This window comes from Triticum urartu, chromosome 3A, assembly GCF_056163025.1.
Source record: "Triticum urartu cultivar PI428250 chromosome 3A, HENAU_Tu73, whole genome shotgun sequence".
NCBI lineage: Eukaryota > Viridiplantae > Streptophyta > Magnoliopsida > Poales > Poaceae > Triticum > Triticum urartu.
The window spans coordinates 648,361,590-648,369,214 of NC_141875.1; the positions used below are offsets into that span (position 1 = coordinate 648,361,590).

The 7,625-nt window shown below is 48.4% G+C and overlaps 1 pseudogene; it reads left to right on the forward strand.

The window, feature by feature from the left end:
* Nucleotides 1-5,605: 5,605 nt before the first annotated feature.
* Nucleotides 5,606-7,281, forward strand: LOC125547120 (putative histone acetyltransferase HAC-like 1; annotated as a pseudogene).
* The last annotated feature ends 344 nt before the right edge of the window (nucleotides 7,282-7,625 follow it).

Genomic DNA, 7,625 nt, shown 5'->3' on the forward strand with positions numbered 1-7,625 from the left:
AAACATTATTATCAATAGCATATTCATCATGAGGCATAAACAATTTTTCAAGATCATAAGAAACATTATCACCCCAATCATGATCATTGCAATAAGTAGTGGACATAACAAAACAAGCATCCCCAAGCTTGGGGTTTTCCATATCACTAACACAATTGACATTAATGGAATTTTATAGAAACATCATTGCAATCATGCTTTTCATTCAAGGAGCTATCATGAATCACTTCATAAATTTCTTCATCACAATTTTCAGATTCATGAATCTCAAGCAAAACTTCATAAAGATAATTGTGCACTCAACTCACTAGCAATTGGTTCATCATGATTGGATCTTTTAAAAAGATTAGCAATTGGATGGGTATCCATATCAATAGATTTTTAGCAAGCAAAAATGCAAGCATATAGAAGGCACATGACAACACAAGCAAACAAAAGATCAAACAAGAAAAAGGAAAACAGAAAGAAGGCAAATAAAAAGGTATTTTTTTGTGAAGTGGGGGAGAGGAAAATGGGAGGCAAATGGAAAATAATGTAAATTGCGAGGAGCTAAGATTTGTGATTAGGAACCCGGTAGATGTTGATGATGTCTCCCCGGCAACGGCCCAAAATTCCTTTTGATGTCTGCAAGAACTACGTCGGTATTTCCCCAAAGAGGAAGGGATGATGCACCACAGCAACGGTAGGTACTTCCCTCAGTGATGAGACCAAGGTTATCGAACCAGTAGGAGAACCAAGCAACACTTCATAAACAGCACCTGCACACAAATAACAAATAGTCGCAACCCGACGTGTTAAAGGGGTTGCCAATCCCTTTCGGGTAACGGCGCCAGAAATTGGCAAAGGCAAATATATTAAAGAAGAGACCCGGGGGCCATAGGTTTCACTAGGGTCTTCTCTCGAGAAAAATAACAAATGGTGGGTAAACAAATTACTGTTGGGCAACTGATAGAACATCAAATAATCATGATGATATCCTGGCAATGATCATTACATAGGCATTATGTCCAAGATTAGTGGACCGACTCCTGCTTGCATCTACTACTATTACTCCACACATCAACTGCTACCCAGCATGCATCTAATGTATTAAGTTCATGGAGAAACGGACTAATGCAATAAGAACGATGACATGATGTAGACAAGATCTATTTATGTAGAAATAGACCCCATCTTGTTATCCTTAATGGCAATGATACAGACGTATCAGTTCCCCTTCTATCACTGGGATCAAGCACCGTAAGATCAAACCCATCACAAAGAAGCTCTTCCCATTGCAGGATAAATAGATCAAGTTGGCCAAACAAAACCCAAATATCGGAGAAGAAATATGATGCTATAATTAATCATGCATATAAGAGATCAAAGAAGATTCAAATAACTTCATGGATAAAAATATAGATTTGATCATAAACTCAAAGTTCATCTGATCCCAACAAACACACCGCAAAAGAATTACATCATATGGATCTCCAAGAGACCATTGTATTGAGAATCAAACGAGAGGGAGGAAGCCATCTAGCTACTAACTACGTACCTGAAGGTCTACAAAAGACTGCTCACACATCATCGGAGAGGCACCAATGGAAGACGTGAACCCCTCCGTGATGGTGTCTAGATTGGATCTGCTGGTTCTGGACTCTGCGGCCTGCTGGAATTGATTTCCGTCGACTCCCCTCGGGTTTCTGGAATATTGGGTTATTTATAGAGTAAAGAGGCGGTCCGGGGGCACCCGAGGAGGGCACAACCCACCAGGGCACGCCTGGGCCTCCAGGCGTGCCCTGGTGGGTTGTGATCCCCTCGGAGCAACCCCCCCAGGCGCTTCTCCGCCCCATTGGATGTCTTCTAGTCCAAAAAATCCACAAGAAGTTTCGTTGTGTTTGGACTCCGTTTGATATTGATTACCTGCGATGTAAAAAACATGCAAAGAACAACAATTGGCACTTGGCACTTTGTCAATAGGTTTGTACCAAAAAATGATATAAAATGACTATAAAATGATTATAAAACATCCAAGAATGATAATATAATAGCATGGAACAATCAAAAATTATAGATGCGTTGGAGACGTAGCATGGCCCGCTGAGTCGACATAGAAGATCATGTTGTCGATCACAAAAAGCTGGCCGAGGACGTAAACATCCCCGTAGCCACTGCCGCAGTTGATCTCCTGGTGGGCCATCGATCCTTCTATTGATCTCACAAAGGAACTCTCGGTGAAAGCACCAGTGTCGGTGTGAAAAACCGAAAGACCTCGGGGTAGGGGGTTCGAGCTGTGGATCTCAGATCAGTGGTAACAGGAACAGGGAGACAATGTTTACCCAGGTTTGGGCCCTCTTGATGTAGGAAAAACCCTACGTCCTGCTCTTGTTTATATTGATGAAGATGTATCGAGTATAGAGTTGATCTACCTCGAGATTGTAAGATGTGTTCTAACTCTAGGGCTAGGTGAATGTGATCGTGTTAAAGTCCCCTTTATGGATTAAACCCTTTGGCTTATATACACACCAGGTAGGTCATCTAGGGTTACAAGGTCGGTATCTAGGCATGGGGGCGGCAGGAGAAGTCTTGGAGTATACGGCAAGTCTTCAGCAAACGCAGTCTTGATCATGCCTCCAACATGCGGCTTCCGGAGATTGCTTCAAGGAGAAGGAGGGCCCACCAGCCCGGCCCGAGGACCATGTGCCGACTAGGTTGATACCCGCTAGTTCGGGACACCATCAGACGTATCAGTAGGGGAAGGCGACTAAAATTTTGATTTACTTGAGGTTTTGGTAAGATTTGATTTGATTTGGATATATCTATAGGGGAAGGCAAGGAAAATTTTAATTTAGTTGAGATTTTTGAAAGATTTGATTTGATTTGATGAGTTAATGCATAAAATAATTTTAGGAAAGTATCGATTTGATTTATATTATTTCAGGTTACTTTATTTTCATGCTTTTATTTTGTGTGTTTTAGAAAAGTATGAATTTGGTTTAGATTATTTCAAGTTACTCTATTAATGGTGTTCTTTTTTCTGCGACATCGGTTGAGATTACCAAAAAATAAACAAAAGTCCATGAGAGGGGGAGGCATGGGGAGAAAAATAACGGTGCAGGAGTGGAGGCAACGGAACCAACTCATGTGTTGTAACGGGCACGTACTCTAATGGTTAAACATCAATCTTGTCCAACATATACTTTAGATCTATTTTAGTAACATATAATTTGATGGAAGTATGAGTAGGGGAAAACAAAAAAGTTTTGATTTATTTGAGATTTTGCTCAGATTGATTTGATTTGATTGAGTTAATGCATGGTGTAATTTTGGGAAACATCGATTTGGTTTAGATTGTTTCAATATATTTATATGTTGATTTTATTCTATGTGGCAGGCATCAGTTGTGGTTAAAAAATCAACAAAAACAAACGAGGAAAGAAACGTGGAAGATAAAAAAGCGGGTGGAGATGGAGGCGATGGAAGTAAAAAAAACAAAAAATTCCACCGCGTGGCACCGGCCGTAGGGCGGATTCTGGCAAGAAGTAACTCGATGGCGCTACTTTTGGTAGGTAGTAATCTGGCGCCAAAGATAATTACTAAGGGCATCTCCAGCCGCTCCCCCAGGAAGGCCTCCCCAAGTGATTTTTTCGCGCCGGCGTCGAAAAAACGGCCCAGTCGCGCCCCCAGGAGCCCGATTTTCTCCGGCTTGGGCCGAAAACAGCGCCGGCGGACCCAGGCCGAACCCGGCGCCTTGGGGGGCGCCTGGGGGCGCCGGGGCGAGCTGTTTTGACGCGAAAAAGACGAGGGCCAGCCGCGTCAGCGACTTGGCGCCTCGTCTTCCCCCAACGGCCTCGGTTTCCGCGGGGAATCAATGGCAAGGCTGCCGCTGGTCAGCCTTGCCATTGATTCCTCATGGGCGGCGCATCACGGGACGGCGCGCCGACGCCTCCCCTCCCTCGCACGCGTACACACGGGCGCGGCCCGGCTATAAAAGCCGGTGGCCTCCACTCGCCTGTGCCCACACCAGCCCCGCCCCTCGCCACCGTCCAGCCCCTTCCTCTCCCTACCTCTCCCGAGCGCCGCCGCCCAGCCCCTCCCTCTACCTCTCCCGAGCCCGCCCAGCCCCGCCGTCGCCATGGCAGAACGCTTCCCAGGAGACGAGGCGGCGGCCAACGGCTTCGGCCACCGTTCGCTCCGCGAACAGTAGTCCTGGCTCCTGTTCTAGGCGAACATCCTGGCGCCGCCGGACATGCGCGCCGGGCCAACGGGGTGGAGACTCGGCGTCGGGGGAGTGCCCATTCCCCCGTTGCCCGACGCCATGGCGAAGCGGAAGTACTTCGCCGAGGAGGTCGAGATCGTGCGCGCGTCCCTCACCGACGCCGAACTCTCCCTCCCCCAGTACGCCGCCGACAACCACGCGGCCTGGGTGGCGTATTTCGAGCGCCGCTAGCAGCAGCGCTTGGCATCCACCAACGGCGCGCCGGTGGTCAGCGACCGGCAGAACAGCGAGGGACGCCACCTCTGGTGGGGCGTCCCCGGCCGTACACTCGAGGGCGTGCTCACATACCTCGAGGGCGGCAACGACCCGCCGTTGGCGTACCCCCCGGCGAGGGTGGCCGCCCCGGCGCAGCACCGACGCACCGGGCCATGGGCGCCAAGGAGGTTCGGCGCCTCCTCTTCTTCCTCCTCATCACGCTCTTCTTCACACTCCTCCGGTTCTCCGGCGCTGCTCGGCGTTAAGGCTGAGCCCACGGCGGAGACGCCGCTCGGCCGGCGCACTCGCAGCGCCGGCATCGTCATCAACAAGGGCGGCCGGCGCGCCTCCTCCTCGTCGGCTCCCCCGCGCTTCGTCAAGCCAAAGACGGAGCCGGGGCTGGCGCCGGCGAAGGCGGAGTTCGACGACGACGATGCGAACCTCGAATGGGCGCGCCAGGACTCCATTGCGATGGAGAAGGCGCACCGCGAGAAGGAGAAGGAGCGCCAGTGCGCCGCCCTACGCCGCTTCGAGGAGCGCCGACGCGGCCGCGAGGAAGGCGGGGTCGTCGTCTTATGCGACAGCGACGACGACGACGATGCGCCGCCGCCTGTTCGCCATGGCGACGCCGGGCAGGGGTCCAACAGGGGCACCCGCGTCAAGGAGGAGAAGGCCGACGACGACGATGGCGGTGACGGCGGCGACGACTTCAGCCCCTTTCTTTTTTTTAGATTAGGTTAATGTAATGTTTGGCCAAATTTCGCCAAAATTTGCCATGTTTGGCCGAAATTTAACTAGTTTTTATCATAACTCCGCCGAACGGTTCTTTTTTTAATACGCGCCTGGGGGCGGCCCTGGGGGCCGACGACTGGGGACCAACTCGCCCCCAGGGCCATTTTTTGCGCCGGCTCACCCCCAAGCGGCGCTTTTAGACGCCCCCTGGGGGGCCAACCGCTGGAGATGCCCTAATTACCCAGGCTCGGAAGCACACTGCTGGCTCAGCATGACCACTTTGAGGCTCGGGTAGTCCGTCGTTACTCGTTAGTCAAGTTCGTCCCCTACATATCTTGCTCCTCCTACGTATGTGAGCCGTCCTACCCTACGGTCCTACCCCCTCCTGTGAAGATGAACATGCGGCAAACGACACTGATGGGTCAGGCCGCTGGTGCCGCCGGCGGGGTGCCGCCGTGGCAACCGCAGACGCAGGTTGTGGCGGGCCTCGCCGCGGGTGTCGATCCCCAGTTTGTGCTAATGCGCGACATAGTCCGACAGAAGTTGTAAGCAGCCATTGCTTTTCTTTGCCCCGATTGGGAATGAGTAGAACACCCAAGCAAAATTGTACTCCCTCAGATCCAAATAAGTTTTATGATCAAAGTTAATAGCCTGGATCTAATATAGTTGCTCTTGAATTGGCAGAATTGAGTATATATGAATGAAACCAATGGCGGCTGACTGGCAGCGGCGGGTGCCAGAGGTCGCGAGCAGGATCGAGGAAATCTTGTTTAGGAGACACCCAAACAAGGTCTTCTTGTATTTCCTTCTTCATTTTCACCTTTAGGAGACACCCAAACAAGTTAATGGCCTGCATTTTATATCTGCTGATATTTTCTGGTCTTTTGGGTAGACGGAGTACTGCAATATGGCGATGGGGGCAATTCAGTCATACTTGTACTTCGCTCTCCGGTTCTTGACTGCTCATCAAAACCAACAACAGCAACAAAGCCAACAATCCTCAGGACAAATAGCATCTTCACCTGGCTATATCACCCAAGGTGCAAGTGGGACTTCTAGAATGTCTTATGTAACACACAACATGGATCCTTCTTCTAGTGCAGGCTTGGTTCCACAGAGTGCCACCATGGGTACCTCGCTGCCAGGTACTAATAGTTTTACTAATCTTAAGTTGAAATTATTCTGCCTAGGGCTTCTAGCCTAGAAGTCCAATAGCTAGCAGCATATTGGACAAAAATGAAGTTCATTATGTGTGAAGCATATGTTGAAGAAACACCGCATTTTTCATAGTCTACCTCGTGTGTTTTGGGGAAAAATCCACTATGTAGCTATTATATGACAAAAGCGCTTTAAAATGTTAGCCAGAAAATTGTATTATCATAATTCAGCATTATGCTCCTTCAGACTCTTAAATTCCAAAAAAATTGAGTATACCATTAATTCTATCAATTAGAAATGTGATATCACAATGGTCTTCCCCACAGTGTTATCCCACATTCATGTATGACATATTGACATCTTCCAATCATATAGACTATGTCTTGGAGGTTTTCTTTCCCAGTTTGCCTGACCTATATCCCTAGTTACTAACTTGGCATGTGTTGTCCTCTTTCCAGGGGGAGCTCCTGATGAGCATGTGAACACCACGCTGTCTCTGGGGATAAACCCTACACAACATGATTGGTCTACAGAGTCCAACAACAACAACCTCGTAAGATCTCTACGCTATGGTTTACACATAGAAAATGTGGTAGTTAGTATATCCCTAAAGATCCATTTAACACTGCAGCCCAAGCTGACAGAGGCACACCCGGTGCCTCCTATAAAGGATCTCCCAAGGAAACCGAAGTTCATCTGCCCAATCTGCAAGAACGAGTTGGTCGATGCGTCATCAACTATCTGTGGCCACATCTTCTGCCAGAAGTGCATCGAGCCCTCCATCCAGGCACAGAAAGTGTCCTACCTATCGTAGGAAGCTGACCATGAGAAGTTTCCACCGCATCTACCTCCCGATGATGGACCAAACTGATCTTGGCATTCTGGGCGCCCGGAGCATCGACACCCAAACCATTGTCCTCAATCCTTTCTGGTGATCCCATCTGAACTATTCTTTAATGTGTTATCACTCTTTAGTTTTTGCTCCTCGGTTTTAAGAACTGCTCACGTAAGATAATAATATGCATCCTTGGTGGTAATTGGTAAAGGACACATATTGTGAACTTCATATGCAAGAAATAAAAAATATACTTTTTTCTTGTTCGGGTATATGGTGTTGTGCACGCACTCTGGAATATATATATATATATATATATATATGTGTGTGTGTGTGTGTGTGTGACGAAGATTTGGGCTTTGTATTGCGTTGTCCCCTAAATCGGGACCAATGGAGCCTAGATTATATATCATGTGCTCAAAAAACAAATTAAGGGTTTATCAG